At 38.6% G+C, this 27686-nt stretch overlaps 1 protein-coding gene and 1 pseudogene across 2 annotated transcripts in view; both read right to left on the bottom strand.

Annotated features, from left to right (window-relative positions):
• LOC135286092 (pre-mRNA-processing factor 6-like) overlaps nt 1–22314 on the bottom strand; it is a 29600-nt pseudogene extending 7286 nt beyond the window's left edge.
• Nucleotides 1–27686, bottom strand: part of CDK14 (cyclin dependent kinase 14) — a 341412-nt gene that overhangs the window by 284762 nt on the left and 28964 nt on the right. The window lies entirely within an intron of this gene.

Genomic DNA, 27686 nt, shown 5'->3' with positions numbered 1-27686 from the left:
GAGAAATTAGGGTAGATAGCCTCCCAATTGAAAGGCTCATCAGCTTTCCAGGGACTGAGGTGAGTTTGACTAGCTGGTGTTTCCCTGCATCCTCCTTGCCACCCCTTCCAGAGGTCTGGATAATGTTTGCTTTCTTCCAGTCTCTTGGACTGATTATTACCTCCTCCCAAAGATGATCATGAGCAGCCTCCCTGTGGTGTCCACCAGCTCTCTTCCATTTGTGGATGCACTAAATCCACTTGCAAAATTTTCTAGAGGGGAAAAAAACCCCAAACCTGGTACTATACTTAAATTGTGACTGATTTAGCAGGAGATTACAATGAAAATTATTCTTACTGTACCACAAAACAAAGTCAAACCCCCTTGAAGCAATAATTCTCACAATCTAAGATGTCTCATGACTATCTACATGCAGTTAAAATGATAATAATGTACTCTTGCCTTTTTTTCCTAGAAAAAACCTGATAAATTCTCAAAAAATGAGACAACATGAGCCACAGTTCATGGACTAAACTATGTAGCAGTGAACACGCTTTCTTAGAAACTTCTTGGAAGAAGCAGAGTCACTGATGCTTATTATTCTGTTATTCTTTCAAATACTGCCTTTTAATTGATACTTAAAAATAAAATTAGCATTGCCTTAGCAGCTTAGTCATTAAAATAGGTATTCATTCTACTAGACTCTTAATAGACAGAAGCAATTTTTTTTGTTCACAAAATCCCTTATAGCATCAGGAGCAAAACAAAACCTTTACCATAAAAACCAGTAGTGTATTTATTTATGAATAGTAAGTGGAAAAAGAAGTTTAAAATAGGAGAAGCATGATAAAATAAAAATTATGATTCCCCAAGAGTATTTCAAGGACAAACTGCAATCTAAAGTTTAACTGAGGAAAGGTTTGAAGGCCTCAGAAATGTAAATGCTGCAGAACACCTCTTTTGAGGTATGATTCCCAAAAGAAGTGGGAGAGCCTTTATGCATAAGGTACTCCAGCATAAAATTATGGCTGCTGTCTGACAAAATTTTAAACAAAAATTACTGAAAAATATCCTTAAATGCTTTTAGAACTTACAATGAGCGCTTATACTCTAATAGAGTCTAATAGAATATCTGTCTATCCTCAGAAAAGGTTGTGGAAATACTTTAAAAAGTAAAAAGACAGTACTAGCAGAAACAATTACTACAGCAACAAAAATTTAGGCAAGAAGAATTCAAACAAAGATTCCTCTAGAAGCCACAGTGGTATAAAAAACCCAAGAAAGGATCTCTTTAAAATGTCTTACGGCTGCCTTTGCATTTTATATGCCAAACACAGATCTGACACTTCCAAAATAAACAGTTTCTATTTGAAATGTTGCAATAAAAATACACTTCTTATGCTCTACACTTATACTAGGGGTGTTTATATTCCTGGGGAGTCTCATTAACCTGTGTGCAACCAGCATTTTGAGAGATAAACATACAAAAGGCTGGTTGTTCTTTAACCACCCATGACAGCACTAACCACCAATTACAATACATGCACAGATGGCTAATTGGTTTTATCACAGTTTTCACAAGTCTGGGAAGGGGGACACTACCTTTCCCAATTTCTCTGAAGGTTAGTACCAGCAGCACAGAACCAATCCATGTGTTGAGGCCCCTTGGGTCTTGTTGCCCTACTTGGTCAAAAAACCCCAAAAACTTGTAGTTTACATTATATAGTCAACACTCCTGATTAAATTTTCTGTAGGTCTTCAGTACACACATTGATTTTATCTCTCAGTTACTTATGAAATGCTAAGATTGTCCCATATGACAAATTCTAAACATTTGAGAATAAGACTCACAATTAGTCGGGAATAGCAACACTGAAACCCCATTAAAATGAATGCAAGAAAGAGCTTCAGAGCTAAAGGTGCCATTGTGGTTGCAATCTATTGTATGTAACATTATTTCTTACTCTAAAATACCTAATGATATAGATCTCTCTCACCTATATTATTAACAGGAGGACTAGATCACAGGCTTCTGTAATTAAGTTTAAAAAGCAACAGCAGTAACAGCTTCCATTCCAAAATCAGTTGTGTCAAGTTCTGCATGCCTGTGAGTTTCACATCTATTTGCTGAAACAGAACAGGGAGACTAAGAACTCCACAGAGAGATCTGAAATCCCTAAAGGACCTCCAAATATTAGAGATTGTCTTCTCCCAGAGTCCTGGACTCCTGTCCATCTCCCTAAAACTTGCTTCTAATCCTGCCTTTGCTTCTAGCCCTCCATATCCACTCATGCTTTCACCCTCCACACATACCCATACACACCAATGTGCTCTTCTAATATCTTCTTGAATCCTCCAAATTTCTTATTAGGTTCCTTTCTCTTGGAGGATATTTCATATTCTATGTTTCATATATTAGATGCACTGTATATATTCAGGGGAAAACCAGCATCCTTGCCCTTACAGTCTCCAGGCGCCTCAGGTTATAGCCTGAATCCTCAGGGGATATGTCCAGGACAGTCTGACTCTACCCCTTTCCAGATAGAAGCTCCTTTTTGTGCTTCAGCACATGCACAGGTAGGTTAGTACAGGTCCATTAAGGAATTGCATTGTGCTTTTACTATAGGAAATCCTAGAAAATTTCAGTCATGCTTTAACAAGTCTCCAATATGCATTAATTAAGAGTATTTTCAGCATGCCAATTTCAGGAAAAGCTGGGTAAAATGACAAAAGCAGAAGAAAAATTGTGGCAATAAGTCTAGCCTTTTCCAAACTTTAAGTGTTTGAGAAAATTAGGATGTGTAATTTCTAAAATTACTAATCATTCCTACACCTCCTTAACTTTCCTGAAAATTAGCATCTGCAAAGTGATGCTGCAAACAGTGTGGCTTACAGAATGCATGTGCTGCCAAGTCAGGAAAATAGTTCTGTTTGCCTCAACATGGACTCTGGGAAGCACCTGCACTCCATGAATATAGAGAGAAGGCAAGCAGAATAATTTGGAATTTTTCCAGCATAAGGGTGCCCTCCATCTCATCCTCAAAAGTTTATACTCGTTTTTAGGCTGGGCTATTTCTGCTTCAAACAAGCACTGAACCTAAAATGACTCAATTTTTTGATAGGCCTTCTTGACCATGTATTTTTAAATAACAGCTGGCAATTAGGGGTCAAGCAATTTAAATCTATCTTTTAAAAGTACAGCTTAATAATATTGGCTCACTGAGGACTACTTATTAATATGATTGCCAGCAAAGCTGCCAGTAGTATTTACAGAGGTCTGAAAAATTCCTGTCCTATACTGGAATAATTAGGCTATCCTTTTCTTATCCTTGTTCTTCCCTGCTAGTAGCAGATGCCTTATCACTAAACAAATGGAACACTCTCTGCAGACGCATCATTCCCAGGATCATGCCAGGCCAGAGCACTGCCACTTCCCAAGCCATTTCAATGGAGATGAAGAAGAAATGCTCTTTCACAAGACAGGGGGAGTTTAGTTAGAACACAAGAGCATGTACCAGCCTGGGAAATACAAGTTTCCAAGGTGGTATGTTGTTTTATAGGATCTCAAAATTCAAGGGGTTTGGACTTGGGATTTGTTTGTGCTAAATTAATATTTTAGCCTCTCTTCTGGTTCTGCCAACTGCATTCCCGTAAAGCTCAACTTCTGAGAGGGCAGGGGGCAAGCTATCATTGAATATTAAACTGCATAATATGGCATAAACAATAGCAAACCACACAGATCAAGTGCATCCCAGAGGTCACTTTCAAGAAATATTAATTTACATTTTTTAATTGCTGTTTTTCATTTCAAACCCAGGTAATATAAACAACATTAAGCCTGCCCTTATCAAACAGATGTTCTTGAACCAAAATCTGAAGTTGAAGTAATAAAAATACCAATTAAAATGAATAAATAACCAAAATAATGAATACCAATACATATTTCCATACAGTGCACTAGGAAGCCTGTATATTAGTACTAGAACAAAACACCTAAGAGGAGATTTCTAAAAATACAAGTCAAAACCAGACAATAAAAAACCCCACATTATTATACAAACAAAGTTAAAACCCACAAACCCAGGTCTTCCTTTAGCAAAGGTGAATCCTTGAAGATACATGAAACAGGACCATTAATACACACATAGTGTGAAAACAAAGACCACCACAAAATAAAGCCAACCCTCAAAAAACTACCCAAAAACCCTCAAAACAAACACATAAGAGTCTATGTCTAAAGTGCTACATGCATTCCCCGAATAACATGTTAAGTATAACTGGAATACTTTAATTCATGCAAATCCTTTCTGAACTAACCCAGATGTTAATGTAAATTTGGCATAAGTCCAACTAACATATTAATAAGATAAAAAATTTTGACTACTCCCATTTTTCTTAAAGTAAACTATTACAGCTAGGGAAAACGTAGGGTGGTGCACTGTTACCTGTTAATCTGCAGTGTAATATGTCGTTTTACAATAGTAAAGTATCTTTAGAGCAAAACCAAGCAGTAGAAAAAGGGCTTTTCCTTAGACTGTCTGATGAAAGCCTTTATACTTAAAATATCAGAAATAAAGTGCTCTTTCACAAAAAGGTGCCAAACTTAGTCTTGGCAAAAATTGATTTCATTGTTTTGGACCAAAAGGCTAAAAAAACAGCATGAATCCAAAAAACACATAGAAAGGATAAAACTTCATTGTGCTATGGGAGCAAAGGAATGCAAGCAATACTGAATAGCTTTTGTCTGACTTCATCTTGTATTTTCAAGGCCATCCTCCCTAATATCCTAACATCTGAATATCTTCAAGATGTGCTAAGAAATCTATCTTCAAAATCCACTGAGAAAAATATTAATTTCTTTCTCTGTCAGATGGAAAATTAAGGCTCAGATGTTTAATAACTTGCTAAAAGCATTGCAGCACTTTCTCTGACAGAAGAAACAGTATTTGAATACAGGTTGGTTCCGAGGTTAAAAGTACTGTGAAATCTAATGGACTCATTTAGACCTTGCCTTTCATACAAATTTTATACTGCTATCAAATTCCAATGAGAAGATTTCCTTCGATGTCACATTAATGTCTTCCACTCAATAGAACAACCTTAGGGTTTTAAGGTTTGCTATTAAACTATTACTTTGGCTTAACACCAGCATCAAAAATTAGTATTAAAGACACGGAATAAAATTAGATCTGAGGCATTGTGCACTATACCATAAACATGTCTTCTTTACTACCTCCTTTCCCTTCTCCCTTCCAAAAACATTGCCTTCACTCACTGCAATCTATTAAGATATGCTTCTATCATAACATTCCCTCTAAATAAGAAATTATGTTTCTTAGTAAGTGCTGAACTGCAATTGATTGCAAAGCAGCCATGACTACAGAACACTAGCAATATTTTAAAATCCATAGAATTCACTCATGCCACAACTACAGCAAACACTTCAAACAAAACCTGCTGTAATTGACTCAACTTAATGGGAAAAGTAATGCCATTATGGAAATGCGTGGACATTGCACATAGTGCAAGGTCAGTCAGCAGTGCTTCATCTCCATAATGTCTTGGCTCCTTGTAGGCATTTTTAAAACACATTTCATATAGTGGATTTTTTAAAAATTTGTACCAGAAAATTTCATGTTGCGATATAGAACAAAAATACAGAAAGCATCTTCTTAAATTTAACTCAGTTTCTGAACTACCTGAATCCCTACTCAAGTGCATCCCTAAATGGACAGACCTACAGACTCAGACACACGGACAGTTGCAGAGCACCACACCCCAGCCAGCTCAGAGGCTCACGCTGCCCTGGTTCCACACCACCTGACACTGCGTGTCACCTGCCCCCACTGACCCAACCAGCATTGCTCCACAAGCGCTTGAGCACATTTTACATGCATGATACCAAAATGCTTCTGAAGCAGTTTTAGAGTAGGCAGTTCTCAAGTACTGTCTCCCAGGCTTAAGCATTATAAACCTACATCCAACATTCAGTTAAATTTAAATCATTTCAATCTTAATTCTTCTATCATATTTCATGTGAAACATATTATGAAAAAACCCTTTTTCTATCTGCTCTCAGAACTAACACTGCCCTTTGTCCCAAAATTTTCAGTAGAACATGAACATTGCCTGATTTAAAGTCACCAAAAATTTAGCTTAACCTTCATGAGTAGTAACTGCAGGAAAAGGCACCAAAGAAAGGCACTGACAAATCCAGATAGAAGTAACATTTTCATGGTTACTAATGACAGTCAGAAATCAGCAGAAATGCATTTCATTGAGCTCCCAAGAATTAGCATTAGTGGATCAGCATTAATACAGGCCATAAATTTGCAAAATGTAATGAGGTTTCAGAAGACAAATAGGAAAGCCAATGCATATGACTCCAGGCTTTGTTTCACCTCCCTCACAACTGTAAAAGTCATGACTTTAGTTATCAGAGTACATTTTATATAACCTGCATGGTAGACAGTTCTTAGGGAGGAGAGGGCTGTGTTTTCTTTTTTTTATATTGCTTTTATTCATGTAGGGTTTCTTGTTTTTACACAAACAGAAACATAGATCAGACACGGTTACATAAGAAGCAGAAAAGGTCATCATGGGAAAATATTTGGCAGTAAGTACATGATCTTGTTGAGAAATGGCAGCATTGAATGAATATAATTTAAAGCATTTTCTTTACTTTGTGCTATAAGAAGAAAATTACCTCTAAATGCAAATTTGGTGACCTGTTCTCAGACCCATCAGCTGTTGGCTTCTTTGATGTGCCATGAATCCTCAACTAGACCTTTCTTTGCAGAATATTGTTAGATTGAAGACTTAAGCCCACAGTCTCTATGTAGGACTTTTTACCTTCAAGAATAAAAACTATTGGCAAATACAGAAGTTTGTCCTTATTTCTATAGAATATGAACTATAATCATCCCTTTTAATCAAGTATAAAAACTAATTTTAGAACTTCTAGTAAGTTTGTGCCAAAGGATTGCCCTTAAATGGCTATACAGTATCAGTTGGTAATAAAAGCTGGTTTTGACTAACTGGAAGTGTTAAGTTTGCATTTTCTTTAAAGCAAGAAAACACAATGATGAGCTTCGACAATGACATATGTATTATGACATATATATGACATATTTTCAATTTATGTTTTACTATTAAAAACCAAGTAATTGAGGTCTAATAAATAGAAATTATTTCCATATAATTTATCTTAAGCAGCATGTAGAAGGAAACTGGAACTAAAATTGATTGATACCATGTTTTAAGATGTTTGAGTAAATAAAACATTTTAAGTAGTAGACAGGAAAACCCACAAAATTAAATTTCATCTTTTAACAAGTTCATCTTTTATTGTCTGCAGTTATTATAAATCTGAAAAGCTCCTCATTGTTACTTTTTGGTGACTGAAAAACTGGTACACATCATTGCTCCAGGCTCATATTCAGAGATACTCTGAAGATGAGAACAAAGCATCCTGATTTTCAGCTACCAGCTAGCTTCCAGTTTCTGAATGAACTAGTTACAGAATTTAAAAACCCCATTTGTTGAAAATTTTAATTCTGCAGAGATAACTATTATTGTCAAAAACTGATTCAGCATTCAAGAGGTTAGCAGTCTAGCTTGAAACTTAAGCAAATTTATTTGGATCGGGTAAGAATTACTCTTATGCTGTTTTTTTTTCCCCCATTCAAAACTATTTTGAATCATAGTGCTTTAAAGGTTATCATAACTTTAAAAAATGTAAAATTTAGACCTTTTTAAAACAACTTATCTTTAAAATGCTTTTTTACCATCCTGTTTGCATCATGCTAAATCAGTTCAGTTGTATAAGTACATAAAATACTTTTCCATGGTACGATTTGATGCCGCCAAAAATATAGAGAAAAACTTATACTGCTCCACTGATTTCACTGTGGTCCCAAATAAGCTACATTCTGCATTAGTCATATCAGAGCTTACTGTTAAACACTAGCTCCATTTTTCATAATCAGTTAATAATGGAAGTACAGAAACACTTCCCCTAACCACTGCAGCTAGACAAGTGTTTACACTCCTGTCTGGCTCTGAAGCCCCTCTGTCCTGCCCAGCGCTGCCAACTGCTCCCCGGCAGCACTCCAGCTGCTTCCCTGATGCACAGCTGGCACAGGCAAACCCTCTGCTTGCCTTTTACCCACTCAAATGGCTGGCATCCCAGTGGATCAGGTTGATCCCTGTGGATCAGGTTGATCCCTGTGGATCAGTGCGTGCCTGTGCACAGAGCAGACAGGAAATTTTCTAAGACCTCCAATACTCACCTTCCAAGTCACTGATTCAAGTCACTTGTGTAGTCTCCTGCTCAAAAGCATATTATTGAGACCCACCACTTGATAGGGCATGCCATAGGAAAACCATAACAAACTGGGAACCCTTATTTATTTAAATGGACTGACATGTGACAAGAACATTTTGCACTAGTCTGTAATATGGGGAAACAGATGGCAATGAAACTAGCAAAAAAGTAGGATACATTCAAAAGGGATGAAGCAATTTTAGCAGCTGTTTATTAAAGGAAAGCTCAAGGGACAAAAGCAGTGAAGGTAAAAATGCTAAAAATAATTTTTAAAAAGAAATACATTTTGAAAAGGAAGGTAACACTCTTGGCAAGGAGAGAACTGATAGACGGATGCAATCAGGTTCTGTAGACCTCTGAAGCTAAGACTTTGAGGATTAAAGTAAAGCAGGAATAAAAAGGTTTTATCCTAAAACACACCCAATGCCAATTTCCTTGTTTCACTTGAAGAAAGATGCTGCAGTGTTGTATCAGAGAAATCAAAGCTCAGCACCATATGTATGAACCCTCTTTATCTGCAAGACTTAAAAGACTTCAAAACGGCCTAACTCACATAAAGGTGACATTATCAGCCATTAGACAAAAGCCAGCCTGAGTTTAAGGCCTGCAGACTGTAGGGAAAACACCATCAGCTGCCACAGAACCCTCTCACATAAGGAAATTTCACCTTTAGATCAGAAAATGTAGACACCTGTTTTTCCATTATTTTTTCTGAGTAAGAGAAAGGGAAAACAATGAACATTAAGTTTCTTTTCTTCATTAATATATTTAAATCATTCATAAATGAACAAGTTGATATACTCTGAAGCCTTAAGAAATTTGTTTTAAGTGGACTCAGCAAGCAGAAGGGCCTTGCTGTGGATACAAAGAGGTTTTAACCTGCATGAAAACAAGCCAGAAAGTCACTGTGGCCACAAAACACAGACAGCAAAAGAAACTGCTCATATTAAAGGCCCAGAGGTTTTCCACATTCACACATCAAAATTAACACTTTATTCCCTGGTAGTAAAAGCTGAGTATGACACACTGCAAACACTTCAACAAAAGGCATTCTAAACACTTTTGTAGTTTCTATCATCTAACAGAGACCTGAAGAAGAAAAATATCCTTTTTACTGACACATAGCCTTAAAGAAGTCAGCCACTTGCAAAATAAATTTTGACAAATAAAATACCACCCACAAGGCAAAACATTTGTCTAAATATACAACCTAAAATATTTTTATGCAATAGGAAAAAATATACTTTTCTTCTAAATTTCCCCAATTTGCTCCACCGACCTTTCTTGAAATAGTTCTTGTATGATATATTGTTATGAAACAACTTTCATTTTTGCATCAATCCCACAGCAGGCAGTATTTTAAGAGTGTCCAATATAAAACTTACTCAATCACCTAATTTCCAGTTGCACTCCTATAATACATCATTTATCCCAGTGGAAATCAGTATCACTGAATGGTCTACAATAATTTTCTTACTCTCTAAGTTAGCACAGGAAAAGAAGTCATGAATATAATGTATTATTTGCTTACTATCTGTATATAAGGCCCTCTATACACATCCCTGTATTGCACATTGTGTACACACCACAAAATAGGGCTGCGTAAAGATAAGGCTACATATTTAACAGCCTGCACTTGCAAGTATCATTTATGGTGACACATCTGCTTCTCAGAATAGTGACCACACTGTTGTTGAAGTCACATCACACCACTTCACTTGCTGATAAATCTGAAATAGCACAATTTAGCTAATTGCAAGAGAAAGACATTCTAGGTTTCTTATTTTTATTTTATTCTACACGTACATAACTATTAGTGCTCCATAGCAGAGGCATGAACAGGTGGTTCTGAGCATGAGGCACCCAAGGGCAGGCCGGGGCAGCAGCAGGCATGGAGCCAGCCCACACCTCCTTGGGCAGGGCTGCTCCTCTGCTCCACCACCACGAGGCTCACTGCATCATCAGTGCAGCTGAATCACAGGCAAATGGTGACTTTTACCCTTCCCAGACAAAGCAGACTTGGGGATGGTTTGTGTAATGATAAAACTCTGCGTCTTGCACAGACCCCACCTAAAATGCCAACCTTTCAGCTTTTGTGCAATACTCAAAGAGCCTTTTGTGGAATACCTGAAGGCCACTGCTCATATTAGTCAAAACAGAGATTAACATCTTCAAAAATATTTGCTCAGGCATTCCAGAATCCTGCCCCAGAGTCTACTAAGAGTAACAGGGTCAGTGAAGCAAGTGTTCAGCCAAATGAGTAATGCTTGGAGTCAAAAAAACAGCTGGGCAGACACAGATGTTATCTCGGTTGCTCTTTTAGAGAAACAAAACATTAAGGGCTCTGATTCATACTCTGCAATAAGCTCTGTCAGAACACCAGCTACTGGTGCTGAAGATCCAGGTGATGCTAGAAAGATTAGACAGTGAGGAAAAAAATCCAGCACACACAATCATTTTCAAAGGCACATACAACTTTGATATCAGGCATTTACATAACAGTTCTCCGCACTAAAAATAGTCAGCACCATTTTTCCCGAATCTTAGCCAACCTCCCCTCCAAGGACAAGAACAGAGAATGCTGTCAAACATTGAACCCTACAATTTCCCTTAGTACTGTGATCCTGCATTAGCACTTGGCATCCTCATCTAAACAGTTCACAGCAACCACAGCACCTCTGACAAATTCTGGCTATAGAAAAAAGACTGAGGCATCCTGCAAAACAATTTTGGAAGTTTCTAGGGAACAATGTGGTTAGATGCATAAGCAGATTATCAATTGCGTTACAAATGTGGAAATACCTTCACTGTACTTGAAAACACCATAACAAATGTAAACTTCATTTTCTGTCAGGAACAGAGCATCAGGGGGAAAAGAATCACACCTAAAAGAAACTAAAAATATTTTAATTTCTAGAAGAAATAGTGAAAGGATATTTTTTTCTATTTCAAGTATTTCTAGACTACCTGAAGTAAGAATTCAGGGTTGCAAAGTAGACAACTAAGCACTGACCTGCTCCTGAAGTAGCTTTTGTGTGACATGAAATTGCTTAGAAATGGAGACTGCAAAAGGTCCCTGATGACCAAAGATTGTTGTACCCTTCTTCAGAAAAAGGCCAAAAGGACAATCAAGGAACTACAAACTAATCACTTAGGTTCTTGGAAAAATCATTAAGCAAATCCTCTTGGAGCACATTTCCAGGAACAAAAATGGGGTAGTAACTGGCAACAGATAGCATAGATTCAGCCGGGGTAAATCTTGCCTGAATAACAAGGTTGTTATAAATCTTGACTGGATTTCTGGACATGCAGTTCAACAAGAACATACAAAAGTTCAGCATCTGGGAGTAAAGATGTCCCAAACACTGTCCCCTCCTTCCAGCACTATGTATGAGTGCATGGGCCAGATCTGCAGACACAGCCTTGAGGAGGGTGGCAGACTGAGGCTCCACAAGAGCCCCATGCCCACAGAAACAGTGGGAGTCAGTAGCTGGAACAGGAGCCAGGGAAGTGACCCAGAACCTCTGCTCAGCACCCATCAGATCACATCTATGTTACTGATCCCAGTCTGGAGCCCTTCAGTACCAGGCACTGACAAACCCAACAAAAGTTCAATGGAGAGCACCCTAGGCTGGGGGCTACAGAGCTTGTCCTGTGAAGGGGGTATGATGGTCCAAGGTTTGCTTAGGATGGAGAAGAGACATTTTCAGTTGAATCTAACAGCAGCTCCCCTACAAGGAGACTATGAGAAGACATATGAGGCCTTTATGATAATGTATAGTGGGAGGAAAAGGAACAACAAGCATAAACTTCTTTATGAAAGAGAGGACATAAGGAGAAACTTTTCCTATTGACAGCCAAGGTTTGGAACAGGTTATCCAGAGAGATTGTGCAGTCTCCGTCTTTGGAGGCTTTCAAGATCAACTAGAAAAATCTCTGAGTAATCTAGTCTAATTTCATAGCTGATCATGCTTTAAGAGAGTGGTTGTACAAGAGATTTCCTCAGGTCCTTCTTGACCTGAATTATCATACAGTTCCATAGATTTCTTTCTACTGCTGCATCAGTAGACCATCCCTGCAGTACAGTGTTTCTGGTAACTCACTGGAAGCTGAAAGGGCACTGTATTGAGTAAGATGGTGATGTTAACTGGACTTCTCAGTCCAATTCATTTACTCACATTTGAAAGATTTCCAAATGAGATTTGGAATCTAACAGGAAAAAAATCCCCAAATTTCTTAGTTACTTGAATGTATACATTTGTCTTGCTTAGAAAATCACAAAGCAGCTCTAATAATCCCTGTTTGGTTAAAATGGGATACATAACTTTTTATTTTGCTTTGTAAAAGGTTTCAGTATCTACAAATGAAAGTCTTTGTGAGTCTGGTATCTTTTCTGCATAATGAACAGAAACTGGCCAGCTCCCAGACAGCCTCACTGCAGAGGCCAGTCAGGGGAAATGAATGCAGGAGAAAGGGAAGGTCCCTTCCCACATGTGGAAGTACTGATTCAGAGATGCTCAACACTTAGCATTTCAAAAGAAGGAATGTAATATTTGCCTGTACAAGCTGGAAAAATATGTCCTAAAAGAAACACCTTTAATTTTGGAAGAAAAATCCCTAGCCTATTCAATTCATAATGAAATGCATGTTACACAACTGAGAAAGTTTTCATTTCATAGCACACAAATGAGCCAGCTACCACACTTCCGAAAAGAGAAAAAAACATGTAACTTTTGGCCTATGCTCCTAATTACAGGTAATTTTCATTCCCTGAACTGGTCAATTTTTTATTAGAATTTTCCCCAAGGAAAAAATCAAGGTGTTGTTGTGTCAGCTTTTTGTGCAGCAATTCAGCAGCTGAACATTTGCATTAATTGAGTATGATACTGGTGATGATTCTCCTCTGCAGTCATTGGATATGCTCCGTTTCTCCTCCAGATGGTGTTCTCCCAAGCCCACAAAATTGTCTGGGAAGCTGATAACCTCTTACAAATTGACAGCTATCGTAACAGTAACTATAGTTTTCTGAAATTTACAGAATATATAACAAAATACTGGGGCTCAGTTATTTTCATTGTATATTTTGCCATTTTGTTTTGGATTGGGGTTGGTTATGGGGGTTTTTTGTTTTGTTTTGAATTTTTGTTTGTTTGTTTGGGTTTTTTTGTTGTCTTAGTTTTGGGGTTTTGTGGTTTTTTTGTTGGTTTTTTTTTTTGTTTTGGGGTTTTTTTTTTAAGTACATCACCAGTATCAGACTAATGAAATTATTAGTGATTGAAGAAAAATAAAGAAAGAAAAAAAACAGAGGGAATCACGTCCCAGGTCTCTATCTGGGCATATTTTTTGGGGAGTGAAGAATGAAGTTTCACACTGCCTAAAAATGCTGAGCATCACTCTACTCCAGATGGAGGGAATAAAATCCCAGCACTGTAACAGTGGCAGATACCCATCCACTGAAGTAAACTGCTCATTGAGACATGGGAGGTCAACAGACTGTTAAGGATTAACACTAACCCCAAAATTACCATTGAGAAACCTGAACAGAAACAAAGACAGGGTGACAGAAATTTCCATAGCTTATCTGCACTTAGCTGCCTTTCCCTCTGTAGGAAACCTGAATATTTTATCCGTTTGATGGGTTTTTCCCACTCACCAATGTAACAGAGAAAACAACAGTTGACTTAAAAGCAATAGCTGGTCCCAAGGAGGGTTATGTTTGCATTGCTGGTCAAAATCTAGAATTAGTTTTATAAACACTGTGTAATTGACCTGTGAGGTTCAATAGCTCAGAACACATTGAACAAAGAGCTTAGCAGTATCCAAGAATGGATTGAACATAATGATTAATAGCCTCTGTAACTAGACTAAAAATTGCAAGAACCTCAGCCTTCATGCTCCAGGGCACAGACAACCAGCTGAGATCAAGCATAAATTTTTGCCCACTATATCACTGTGAAGTTATGTGCACTGGGAATAGTTTACAGCTTTAGAGACTTGCAAGACTTTCAGTTTCTTCCACTGGTTGGAAAGCATCTACATTCATCCTTAAACACCTTGGAAAGCAAGATTTTCTCAGGGAAGAACTGCCTAAATTGAAACAGTTTCTGACAATTGTCCATCTCAACTGATTTTTAAACTTTTTAAAAATAGCTAATACTCCACAGTACCATTAGAAAACTGACTCTGAAACTCCACTAATTTTCCTTGGTGATTGGGAAAAGCAGCCACACCACAGACAACCTCAGTCAACATGCCCCCACCCCAAAACACACACACACACAAATACAAAATAAAACAATTCCAGCCAAATCCTTTTTTAATGAAAACTGGCTGCACCAGCTTTTCTAAATTATTCTGCTCTTATGAGAAGAAAGCTGATTTTTCAGTAGAAAATAATCAAGAACTCTAAATCTTTTCTAGTTTTCACTCGAAGCCTACTTCTATTTACAAAGGACAAGGTTGTGTTCTACCCACATTTTCTTTCTCCAATTCATACTTCTATGGGCTGTGTTTCTTATCTGAATCAGGCTTTCTGCCACAACTCTATATGGCATTCCCACAATCTATTTTCCTGTTGCAAGGCATCACATTGAAGTTTGAGGCAGACTTGGCAGTCCCAGAAATAGATCCACTGTGCAACAGCTGCCCATTAACTTGGGTTAATGCTGCACTGGCACTTCCAAACCCAATAATTTGGGAAAATACCATTATTCATCCAGATTGTCTAAACAGGTAAGAATTCTCTCAGCTGTAGCATTTGCATTGACTCTATAGTTCTTTTTATTTCCAACTTCAAACATTTATATATTTATTACTATTTTGAACAATTGTCCTTCCATATCCATCCCAATGCAATCAAATTTGCCATAGCTTGCCACAGATTTTTGCAGTTCCAGTAATATTTCATTCTTTACTAGTGGTCTCTGAAATCCTTCTTGTTTACCAAAATCTTCCACAAACTGAAGGATACTGCAACACAATGACCCATTCTAGCAATTTTGCTACCAACATAAACATTTGGTGTATGGGTTTCTTGACCTTAGGACTTCAATAAATATCAAGTTCTCAAATAAAAATATATATACAAAACACACTAAATATATGAATATAATGAGATAAAAAATAGAATAAAATGAATCATGGACAAAAAGTGGGCAGAAAGAACTTCCATTGCCATTAACATCTGAAAAACCAAAGTACTGCCATATAACAAATGAGAAATTATTCTTATGGCAACAAAGATACAACAAAAACAGAATAAGAATGTGGGTTTTTACCATGCAGTCAAAGACAAGGGCAAGCTAGCCATCACTCTCTGTTTGCAAATCTGGACAGGAACCTTCTTGATGCAAGCCAAGTCTATATTAAACAGACAAGATATTTTAATACTCCACTGTAAAGAAGAAGCTGCAAAGCCTGAAGCCTGGGATACAACACTTAAAATATAAAGAGAAAATAAAGCAGAACTTTTGAATTCTTATAGAAATTCTGAGGAGGTGAGACAAAACATGGAAAACATGACAGAAATCAAACATCATCTGTTACCATGCAGGAAAGCATTGGAAGGAAAGGAGGACATAAGAAAGACGAAGTTGAAGGACAAATGTCTAACAATTTGATTTTTGGTTACTTACAGCCACACAGACTCTGAGGATGTCTGACACTCCTTTATTCAGGTGAGGATAATAAGGTATCCTCACCTAATATGGTGAAAAACAGAGTCTTAAGGGGGAACTGGAATTATTGGTTCTAAAAAAAATAAGAGCTGCAGCAAGAGTCTCCCAAAGTTTAAATACATTTAATTGGAAGACAGATTGGTACACAGGGCTCTGCAACTTCATCATGCATCAGAAGTCACAAAACCAGCTGAATGCATCTTGTTCCCACTCTTCTTCCATGATGTTTCAGTCAAAATCCATAATAACCATTCCCTGGTGGTGCTCTGGGCACCAGTTAAATCTCAGGGGGAAGAAAGTAAGTATTAATTTTTTTTAATTGCCTTGTTTCAGAAGGGTCTAGCTCAATTTGGATGCAAATGTGGAAGTAAGATACTCCATAAAGCAACAGTGACAGAATCTAGGCAGCAGAAACACCATAAAATGTAGTGAAAAACATTTTTTTCCCTCCCCATTGTTTCCCACATTTCAACATCTTCAGGAAAATAAAATACAAGAAATAGCCTAAGTTCTTTTTTTTTTTTTTTTTTACTGTAGGGTCATTCAATGAGTTTTTACTACTTATTCATTTATCTTCATGACAGAATTTCTCCCAAGAGACTAAGACAACCCTCTCAAAGGTGCTCCAGTATAAAACAGAATGTAAAAATTAATATCATTTCAAAGCAGTACCATGTTCTGCCCACGTGTAGCTGTGTTCAATTCTCAGTACCTTCAGCAGTCACTGCTCACAGATGCCAATTGCTGGCCTCTGAAAACCCAAAAAGGGAATGAAGCCCAGCTCACAAGGAACAAAAACAAGTGCATCAACTGCAAGCACATACACCTCAGAGCACACAAGCTGCAGCCGCCAGACCTTGGCATGGAAGATGAAAGTATGGCCCTCCCTCCAAGAAAGAAGGCAAAATAAAAAGAAATCACTACAATGTAGGGAATTCTGGAAGATCAAAATCACTGTACGAGGTAAGGTGGTCTACAGGATGAATGGAGTTAACAGAATTATGTTTGTTTTAAAGACAAAATTAGAACAAGGCTGTCTTTTCCAGTCGCCAGGAATAAAGGCATGAAAGCAAGAGTGGGTCCCAGTTCCTATTCTGGCCTAGGATAATTGCTAAGAAGAATCTGGAATGTTTTATCTGGAATCTCTTCTGAACAACACAACTGCCCACAAGAATTTTGGTCCTACTGTCGTTCTGATGCCTCAGTATCAAGACTTGTTTTGAAAAACCCCACACATTAAAAACTACTTTCTTGAATGAAAAAGCTGTTCATCATTAAAACTAGTGGCCAGCGTTTTACCAATTGTATATAAATATATTACTTTCATATAAGATGCAGATTCATATATGTATAAACATGCTGCACAGCATTCGTGTAAAAAAACTACATTTAGTGCTGCATATTTGCCTGCCACTTCTTTTATTAATGGAAAGATGGTGCCCCCAAGAAAACAACCAAGATCACCTAAATATTTTCATGTCTTACATCAGACTTCAAAATGTACAGAAGAGGAAGCAATTTTTCATGTGATTTTTTGAATAAGTTCTCTGTGTTTCTTGAACCACTCTTGACCAATGCCTTGGCATTTTTCTGGAAGCCAGTCAGTAGCTGGGAGGAATGAAAGTCTGAGAAAACAGACAAAATGTTCTGTACTTTATTAGTTGTCATGAAGTGCATCTCTGATCCTTACCACTTTGTACTATCACAGGCTAGCAGAGTGATGTATCATTATGCTCACTCACGCACACAGTTGAAAAAGTTAAACTACATGTTTAATTCCCAATTACATCTACCTGCAGAAGCCTTGTTATTTCAAATATCTGTAAGCATGTTCTATAGATTCACTTAACTCAGGATTGCATTTGTAATGCAAAAAAAACCCAAAAAAAACCAAACAAACAACTGGCCTTGTCCAGAAAGAGATTGAATTGGAATTAATTTTGAATTTTTCTTTTAAAGCCTTCAGTCTGACCCAGCCCAAATGCACACATCACTACAGCTTTCATTTTTCCACTCTGGTGTGTATAAATTACTAAAACATCACAAAATTTACATAAAATTAAAAAGCAGTTCCAGTTTTAGCACATTGAGCTGGTTGCTCTGTGCACACAGTTACATCTCCCAGCTCTCCCCACTGTGATTGCTACCAGCTTGCTCTTTTCTTATGGATAAGACTTTTTATTTGGCCTCTTTCTTCTTCCTCAGAGATAAAGTTTACTGTATGCCACTTGGACATAGAGATAGACAGTAGAGACTTCACATTTGCAGGCTCTTGCCAACCATTCATTAGTATTTTCTTCACACATTTTCAAGTGAAAATAGCTGTTAGAATTACTCGCACTGGACAGATGTTACAGTCACTTTAGCTAAGTACGGAATGATACTATTAACACCTACTTCTCAGCAGAAAAATGTCACTTGCACTGCAACAGCCATCAAAAAGAGCCATCCATCTCTGTGAATCAGTTAATAGATTTTTGGCTGCAAAGCCCCCTCGGTCACAAAAGGCCAGCAGCAGAGATCAGAGCAGGTCTAAGGAGAGGGAGCTGCAGCCACCATGCTGCCCCAAGTGCAAAGCAAAGCCCCTGTCTGAGAAGCATCTATTTGGTACATGGGGTTGGCCATCACTTTCCAGTGAAAATTCCACCTCATGGACGAGCTTTCTCCTAAATGAATTGTAAATTATACATCCATGGAGTGCCAGCTGGTATTGTTTCTCTGTAGTTTTCTTTCGGTTTCCCTCTCTCTCTCCCCTCAATTAATACAACGATATTCATGCCCTGTCATGTCTTACTGCTTAATTATGTACTTTGCAGAACAAAGCTTTAAAAATGAGACTATCAAGCTGGAGGGGGGAAGGGGGAAGAGCAGGACAACCAGATGTGCAGAGAGAGAGAAGGAAACAAAGGGCATTTTGAAAGGGGAGTGAGAGAATTAGGATTTGTGTGGGGTTGAAAGGATGGAAAGACAGAAATAGAACAAGATGCACATAAGACTTACTGGTTCATTCACTTTAATTTATAAAAAGGTATATGCTATATTAAATAATTCATCTGCAGTTATCTAAAATAATTTTTAAAATAGTTGCAGCTGTTTGTTGTGAGATCTCAACCTGCTTCCATTTCATGAAGCAATAGACACACACTTCTTGCTGGCAGAGACAGAATGCTGCATTGTTTTGCAAAACTGAAAAAAAACCCAAGGTGAATGAAAAATATATTAGTCAAGTTAAACAAGTCAAACTAAAAGATATTACAAAGATCTGCTGCACCAATATTTACTTCATTCACAGTAAGACAGTTCTTCAGACATCCATTTTACCTAAACTTTCTTTATCGAGTGTATAGCTAAAAATTATTTTGCATACACAGTCAAGAGAAGGTACCTAATTAATGAAACAGCTGTATTATCTTCTCTTACAGCTTGAATGTTGTATACATTGTGGTACAACAGGCAATAGAGACTCCCAGAGCAAAGTTCTGGAACCAGTTTTGGGTGGGACACAACTACTGGAAACTAATTTGTACTAAAGCATTCAGGTTCACTATAGCCCTAAAATATTCTTTAAAAAACAATTACTAACCATTGCAAGTATGTTATATTTTGGCATGTCAAAAAAGTTTTGTGCCAAAATTAAAACAATTTCAGGGAAGGAGAAAGACTTTTTCCACTTGAAAAAGAAGGGACCAGCAGAGCCCTTCAGATCCCCACTAACCACAATTTTACAGCACAATCCCATGCCCAGAGTGACCATTAGGGGAAATTAGGCTTTTCTAGTTTTCCAGTTTGCAAAAACCATTTAGAATCCAGCTGTTGCCTCCTACCAGTGCCAAGGGAGCTTGGTGGCAAAGGGAGGTTTATTGATCATGAGTTACTATGTCATTTTCTCAGGTGGTAACATAATAATTTGGAGTTGGGCATTTTTATACTTCCCAATACATTACAGAGAAAAATATAATTTTAAGGTTCCCATTCCCTTTACAATTTTGAAATCCTTTATTCAACTGCAGCATTCAGTTCTCAGAATTACTGTGTAGGCAGAAAATTCTCCCTGATTCTGTATGAATAATAAATTATTCCACATCCACTTCAATTCTGTTTGTATAAATATTTTGTAGGAAACAGCTTGCTTAGTATTGATCTACTTCTGGTTTCACACACCATATACAATGGTCTTCAAATATTTGCTGAACATGATTCTCCTGTATTGAATGCAGACACAGAGAGGTGGATTTTCTTTAGCCTCTTGCTGGTGCTAAGCACAGAAGGAACAGCTTTACAAATGAAACTGACAGCTTCAAGACAATTTATAAAACAGAAGCTAATGTTCTTTTTTGGACAACAGAGTAAACAGAAGCAGTGACTTTTATGCAGTGATCTACTTTAAAGTTAAGCAATGGCAGTCTCATTTTGTAGCAGGAGCTTATATTGAAATATAAGAATCTGTCCTGTCTGCAGAGAAGGAGCAGAGCTCAGCATGGTGTGGGCTTGGCTATATTGCTATTTCATACCACATCATCAACGGAGGGCTTGGTTTCACGGGAAAGAAAAGCTGAACACAGCCCTGGAAGTGCACCCTTTGGCCTCCTTCTCTCCAGCAGAGAGGTGGTCAGGCTCTGCCCTGTGGGCTCCATCCTCGGCCAGGATGCCATGCCCCACCCGTTCCTCTGAGATGTGCAGAGAAGAGGCACTGGTGCTGGAAGCACCGTGTGGAACCAGGAGCTGGAGGCGAGCCTGAGCCCAGCTGGGGCCAACCCGAGCCAGCCTGAGCTGAAGGGAGCCAAGCAGAGCCAGGCAGAGTGGGCAAAGCAGCAGCACCCATGGCTGCTGTGGGGAATCCAGTCCAGCATCCAAAGGGGTGGCATGGTGAGATGTGCACAGTCTCCCCTTTGGGGATTTATCTGTCATTGCTTTCTGTTGGCTTGGGCTCAGGGACAGGGAGACCCAGCTGCAGGAAGTGGCCACAATCCTGTCTTTGTCCCGGCTGCCACATAGAACTTAGTTGAGGTGGTGAACATCTTCTGTGTGTAAAGTACCTTCTCTTTTGCATACTTTTGTTCTTAATATTGCCTCTGCTACCATGCATTTCTTATTTCATTGCTTTGTGCTTCCAGAAAATTGTTATCTGAACCTATATTCTCTGCTTTTGTCCCTCTCTTATCAGAAGGAGCAGGAGAAAGGGGACTGGTTTATTTGGAGTTTAATTTCCAGCCAGTGTTAAACTACCACAAAAATAAAAATCAAAGAGAACTCATTTGCTTGCCCATATTTTAATGTAATATCCTCCAATCTGAAGTCACTTAACTTCTCCCACAATAGACTGCACTAATATCCTACTGCACTAAAGAAGCCCAGTACAAGTGAAAGTTGATCCATTGAAAGAATTGTTTCAGTCTGTTTTAAATCAGATTAAGAATAGATTAAGAAACAGTCTTTTAAATTTTCTTCTGATTACTCTATTTTTATTATCTACCTGTCTTTGTGAATTTTAATGTATTAAAACACCTAATGTAAGCGAGCATGAATGGAAGTTGTGAGAATCAAATTTAATGCAAAGAAGCCCCTTCAAAAAGGGGATACTCAACATGAAAATTTCCAGTATAAAAAAATGAAGTAAGCTTGGCTAAATCTTTACTACAAAAATTAGGATATAGAATCATCTTATTGTAGAATAATTTGGTTGGAAAAGAACTTTAGGACCATCCATTCCAGCTGTTAACATAGTGGTGGCCAAGGCCACCACTAAACCATGTCCCCAGGCATTACATCTACACTTTTAAGTCTTTTTAATGTCTTTTTTTTAACATTTACTTTTTTGCATCTTTTAGTACCTTCAGGGATGGTGATTCAACCACCTCCTTGGGCAACCTGTTCCAATGCTTGACAACCCTTTTATCTGAAGAATTTTTTCCTAATAAGCAGTCTAAACTTCCCCTGGTGCAACTTGAGGTCATTTCCTCTCATCCTGCCCACTACCACTCTTACCTGGAGTAAGAGGCTGCCCTGCACCTGGCCACAACCTCTTTCAGGCAGTACTATGGAGCAATGACATCTTCCCCGAGCCTCCTTTTTTCCAGGCTAAACACCCCCAGCTCCTTCAGCTGCCCCTCAGCAGTCTTGTGCTCCAGACCCTCTCCCATCTTAGTTGCCCTTCTCTGGACATCATTTCAATGTACCACAGCTGAGCCCAGTGTCTGAGGTGCAGCCTCACCATGCCAGGTACAGGGGGACAGTCACTGCCCTGGTCCTGCTGGCTGCACCATTGCTGACCCAGGCCAGGATGTCACTGGCCTTCTTGGCCACCTGGGAACACACTGGCTCAGGTTCAGCCATCTGCTGACCAGCACCCCAAGGTCCTTTTCTACCAGGTAGCTTTCCAGCCACTCATTTCCAAGCCTGTAGCACTACAGGGGGCTGTTGTCACTCATGTAAACACCTGGCACTTCACCTTTATATATATATGACCTCATACCACTGGCCTTGGCCCATCAGTCTAGCCTGTCCAGATCCCTTTGCAAAGCCTTCCTACCCTCCAGCAGATCAAAACTTCCACACAGCTTGGTGTCATCTGCACACTGACTGATCCCTGGTCCAGATCATCACTAAAGACATCAAACAGGACTGGCCCCAATACTGAGCCTTGAGGTACCCCACTAGTGACCAGCCACCAATTGGAAGTAGCAGCATTCGCCACCATTCTCTGGGCCCAGACATCAAGACAGTTTTTAACCTACTAAAGAGTATGCTGTCCAATACATAATCATCAGTTTCTCTAGGATAATGCTTTGGGAAACAACGTCATAACTCCAGAGATCCTAATGGCCAGGAAGTTTGCACAGTCCAAAGCCACCTATGGGTCTGGCTGAGATGGAGCCCATCTGCCAGAGCAGCCCTGACAATGCTGTGCTTTGTATCAGTAGCTAGCCAGGTGTTGATGAACACTCTTTGGCTACTGCAGAGCAGCGCTGGCACAGCATCTGTGCTGCCTCTCAAACGTCTCAGCCCCTCTACCTGTCAGCTGGAGCGGGGCAAGATTTTGGGAGGGGTAGAGCCAGGACAGCTGGCTCAACTGACCAAAGGAATATTCCATACCATGTGGCATCTGCCCAGCAATAAAACCTAAAAAAGGGTAGAGAAAGGGGTGGTGGGGGCCGAGCATTTATCATGAGAATGTTTGTTTTCCAGAGCAACTGCTAGGAGCACTGAAGTCCTGCTTCCTGGGAAGTATCTGGACATCACCTGCTGATGGGAAGCAGAGAATAAAGTCTTCTGTTTTCCTTTGGTTCCATGCATGTGATCTTTACCCTATTAAACTGCCTTTATCTTGATCTTCACATGTTTTCCATCTTACTTTCTCTCTCCTCCATCCTGCTGAAGATGGGTGTGATAGATGGTGGGCAATTGGTGTCCAGCCAATGTCAATTCCCCACACTGTACAATGTTGAAGTCCTTCTCAGAGAGACTTTGCTGAAACACCATGACTAATCAAAAGTCTGGTCATCAAATGCCATATGACTAATCCTGCCAAAACCAGCTTAATGCAACAGGTTGTCAAATCCTTTAACTCATGCTGCATCTCATTCTTCAAGCCATCTTTTTTTTTTTTTCCTCTTGGGGAGACTTGCACAATCTAGAACCAAATGTACAAAAAAAAAGTATTCCACAGAAGAAAAATTGCTCTTTTGCCTACAAATTACATGACAACACTTTAAATCCAAAGGGGATATAAGCAAGAAGAAAACTACTCCAGAGACTACAACTACTTTACATGGCAGAAACAAAAGCATTCATTTTCAACGAGAGATTTCTATGGTTAATTCCTCTGTTTCTAAAGACAGTTCCTACCATATAAAATACCCCAGTGCATGTCAGAGTTTCAAACATCAAAAGGCCATACTTAAGTAATTAAGTAATTAAATCACTGGATGTTGTACACAAAAATTTTCCAGCTTTCTCTGTCCCAGTGCAAGGTTGAATTCATTTTGAACTCACAGCCAATCAAATGCATGCATAACACCTATTTTCAGGGTTCTACTCTGACAATAAGAAAAATAATGCCATAAAGAATGTTAATCTTCTGCAAAATCTATCTTAATGCATCAAATGACAAATCATCAACTCCTGGCAAAAACTGCTGTACAACAAACACCATCCCAGTTCATTTGAATAGCCTTTATTTACAACAAATACAGACAACTTAATATCTGTTTTTCATACTAAAGCCCTTTAAATATACTGATTCATTAAACTGTGAGCTTGATGCATTTTTAAAATTTTTCACTCTTCCCAAAAAAGTAACTGCTAGAAAAAGGTATTTTTTAAAGGTATTTATACAGTAAAAAAGCTGCTGTAGTAAACCAGAAAAAAATGAAACATTCTTGCCCACACAAGTTAAAAAATATTCAGAAGTTAGATGCAACAGCTTAAAGCCTTACTTCCAGAGCTAGAAATATTTAACTGGCTGGACTAAAAAATTTCCTCAAAGCATATGCTACACTCAACAACCACTAGACATAGCGGCATTGCTTAGCTTCAGCCTTATCTACCTGTACAAAAAAGAGAAAAACACAGATGCAAGCAGGTTGAAGGGGGTTTGGGTTTATCTTTTTGCAGCTTTAAATACACGCTTGTAGTTAATACATTTCGAGCTCTCTGTAAGGTCATTACCCAAATGTGCAACCAGATGCATTCAAATACTTTGACATCTGAGATATCCAAACCAGGCCTGAGATCCTCAGCCTAAGAGACGTCCTACAAGACTGAGGGACAACTTCAAAGAAGCTGTCAGCAACAAGAGAAATTGTGCCAAAAACCTGGAAGTGCTGCTGTTGGGATTGGTCCCTAACCCCAGCAGCAGTGACCCAAACTCTCAGGCCCCAGGCTTCCCCTGCTTCACACTTTGGTGTGAGCTTTGTGCCCTGCACTGGTGGCAGTCTTGGCCTGTGATGGCACAGCTGTTTTCAAGCCTGACTTCAAAACGAGTATTAGAGGACTTAAAATTATACAAAATCAAGCTTATTATTTCCATAAATTTCCTTTATGTCAAAAAACTTGCCAGGCCTCCTCACCCCTTTGTTTTTTATTATTTTACTAATGATGAGGTAGTTTCCTGTACTTACAAACATAAAGCAATTGAAACGCCCTCATTTTCATACTGACTTCCACTACCTTTTATTTTCATTCTCGCATACCTCTTACCCCAACTTAAAAACAACAAAAAAAATTTCATTAAAAAACCCAAAATGCAATGCTTTTTTATGTATCAGACACTGTTTATTAAATATAAGAAAAAGAGTAACTTTTTTCAAAACAGATTCGCCCATTTGCAACTTAGAAGCAGCATAGTCTGCTTCCCAAAATTATAACATTCATTTGCACAGAACACTGGTAGCTACACAATTCTGTAACTGCGACTTAAACCAGGAGAACCTGGTATCTACACTAATGTCTGCTAGCAGGCTCCTTAAAGTCTTCTGTGCCAGTGGTGGTAGCCTAAGTATTTACAGGTATTGTATGTCTACACCATAATAAGCTCTGCTATATGTAGCTATATGTGTTTATTCGTTTATTCTCATCTAGATGTCCCATCTAAATAGTCAAAAGATTCATATGAAAGATTTACACATCAGTTGTAAGTGCACTTTGAACTTCCCCACCACTATAGGATTGACTCTGCAATAGCAAATATTGTACACTGAGCTACTGATGTGCAGAGATGCTCTGAGGTAATTGAACCTTTTTCTCAAAAAAATATACAGAATTTAAGAGTCAGCTTAAAAATACCTGAGTGTTGAAACAGACAGGTAATGTTAGTTTCTTTGACTCTTTCTCCCCAGTCATCTCATAAGAATAGCTGTAATGAAATTTTACCAATTCCTTCCAGCTAACACTACATCAGAAGTATTTTAATAAGTATAAAAGAATTAAAAATTCAAATAAATACTGCCAAATCAAACATCATAGTTTTGACAAATTCTCTGAATGGGTGAGAGGTGGCACCAAAAAGAAACTCTGAGTTGTACATAAAAACTTTTTTTTCCTCATTTCTGTAAAGACCTAAAAAACTCATCTGGCTTCTTTGACTTCCTGTCCCAGCTGCAGAAGAGGCACTCACCACTCTGCTCCCAGCAGCAGGCAACAGACACTTGGTCATCCAAAGGGCTGTCTGGTATTCCAATTGCCAGTGCAAACAAACCAAACGAATCTAACTAAATACACAGTAGACAAGCACAGAGACTGCAGAAGTGGAAGACCATTTCCAACACCACTGCACCATCACCCCAGGTTATAATGCAGTAATCAGCAAAAAATAACAGCTTTTGTAATCACAGTTTTGTGCATCCCAGTGCCACTTTTTGCTTTCAATATTAGAATGAAAGGAGGAACCTCAGCCAATTTATTTTTTTATCATCTGGATCTTAATGAAGTTTATGTCCCTGCTTGCTGTTAAATTACACAGATTAGTAACACATGAGTAAAATAAATACAATCCTTCACATCATTACATTTCAAATTACCACATCTGAGAGGGAAAGCACAAACAACATGCACTTGGCATGTATGGAACATTTGCTGCCCAGGTTTGAAGGCAGGACTTCTGTTCAAAAGCCTCTACCTCTTCAGCCAAAGAAATAATTTATTCAGCTGGCTTCCATTACAGGCTTCTCAATGAAAGTACCTTGTAACACTGTACAAATGCAATGACAATGAAATACAAGAACAAAGAATTATCCGGACTTACAGTTCATTAAATGCTTCTGAACCTGTGGCCACAGCCAACCCTACACAGAAACCAAGGATGCAAATGTGTGCACATACACATGCACAGACTGCAACCCTCCATCCTGACATTTAGACTCTGCCAACCAGGTATCTTAAAGGATTTTATATATTGCAGCTGCAACCACAAGTTTAGCAAATGCCCAAGGATGTGACTGATCTGTGCAGTTATGGGATAAAGGATGCTTCACTTAACCTCATCTGGAGTACATCCCGTTCATCTCAGCGCTGCTTAGGTCAGACACCAGTTTGCAGCTGTGTACATTTATAATGTGCTCCTATCAGGTGCTTAATATATATCCAAATCCTACTGCTAACATCATTTTAGTAGTTAATCAATCAAGCCTAAATGTTCCCAAGTTCAAAACCAGCAGCTGCTGTGGGTTGACACAGATCCAGTGATGATGAGCAGTGTGTTCAGGATTACGTACCCGATTCACCTCCACATCTAAGGATGCTCATGGTGCTATGCAGCAAGGGTTTCAGCACCATTTTTCTCCACCAATTAATTAGCTCATCAACTGAAGACAGCTCAGGGGGCATGGGATTGAAAATCTACCATCAACATAAACTGCTTTTCCTAGCAATCACTGGTGGAGACAATAAATGGCCTTGCCAAAACACAGTGTGTATCTCAATGGTACTTGAATACATTACCCTCCAAACAGGAGTGAGAAGCAGATAATTTGATTAGCTTGATGTAGAAGGGGGTACACTGTATACAACTCCACAATCTACAACCCACACCACAGACTCGGACAGCCATCAAATATTGGGTTTTTTTGAAAGAGAGTCTTTTTGATTCTACTTCCCTCAATAACATAGTACCAATATTTCTTTAGTCTTTAAATAAGGCACTGATTTGATAAATTATGTGCTTGAAAAAACACACAACACTACAATCACAAAAACACCTTTTTCAGAGA

This window comes from Passer domesticus, chromosome 1, assembly GCF_036417665.1.
Source record: "Passer domesticus isolate bPasDom1 chromosome 1, bPasDom1.hap1, whole genome shotgun sequence".
Taxonomy (NCBI): Eukaryota; Metazoa; Chordata; class Aves; order Passeriformes; family Passeridae; genus Passer; species Passer domesticus.
Note: the sequence above shows the minus strand (reverse complement) of the source record. Positions and strands in the feature narration are given on the sequence as shown.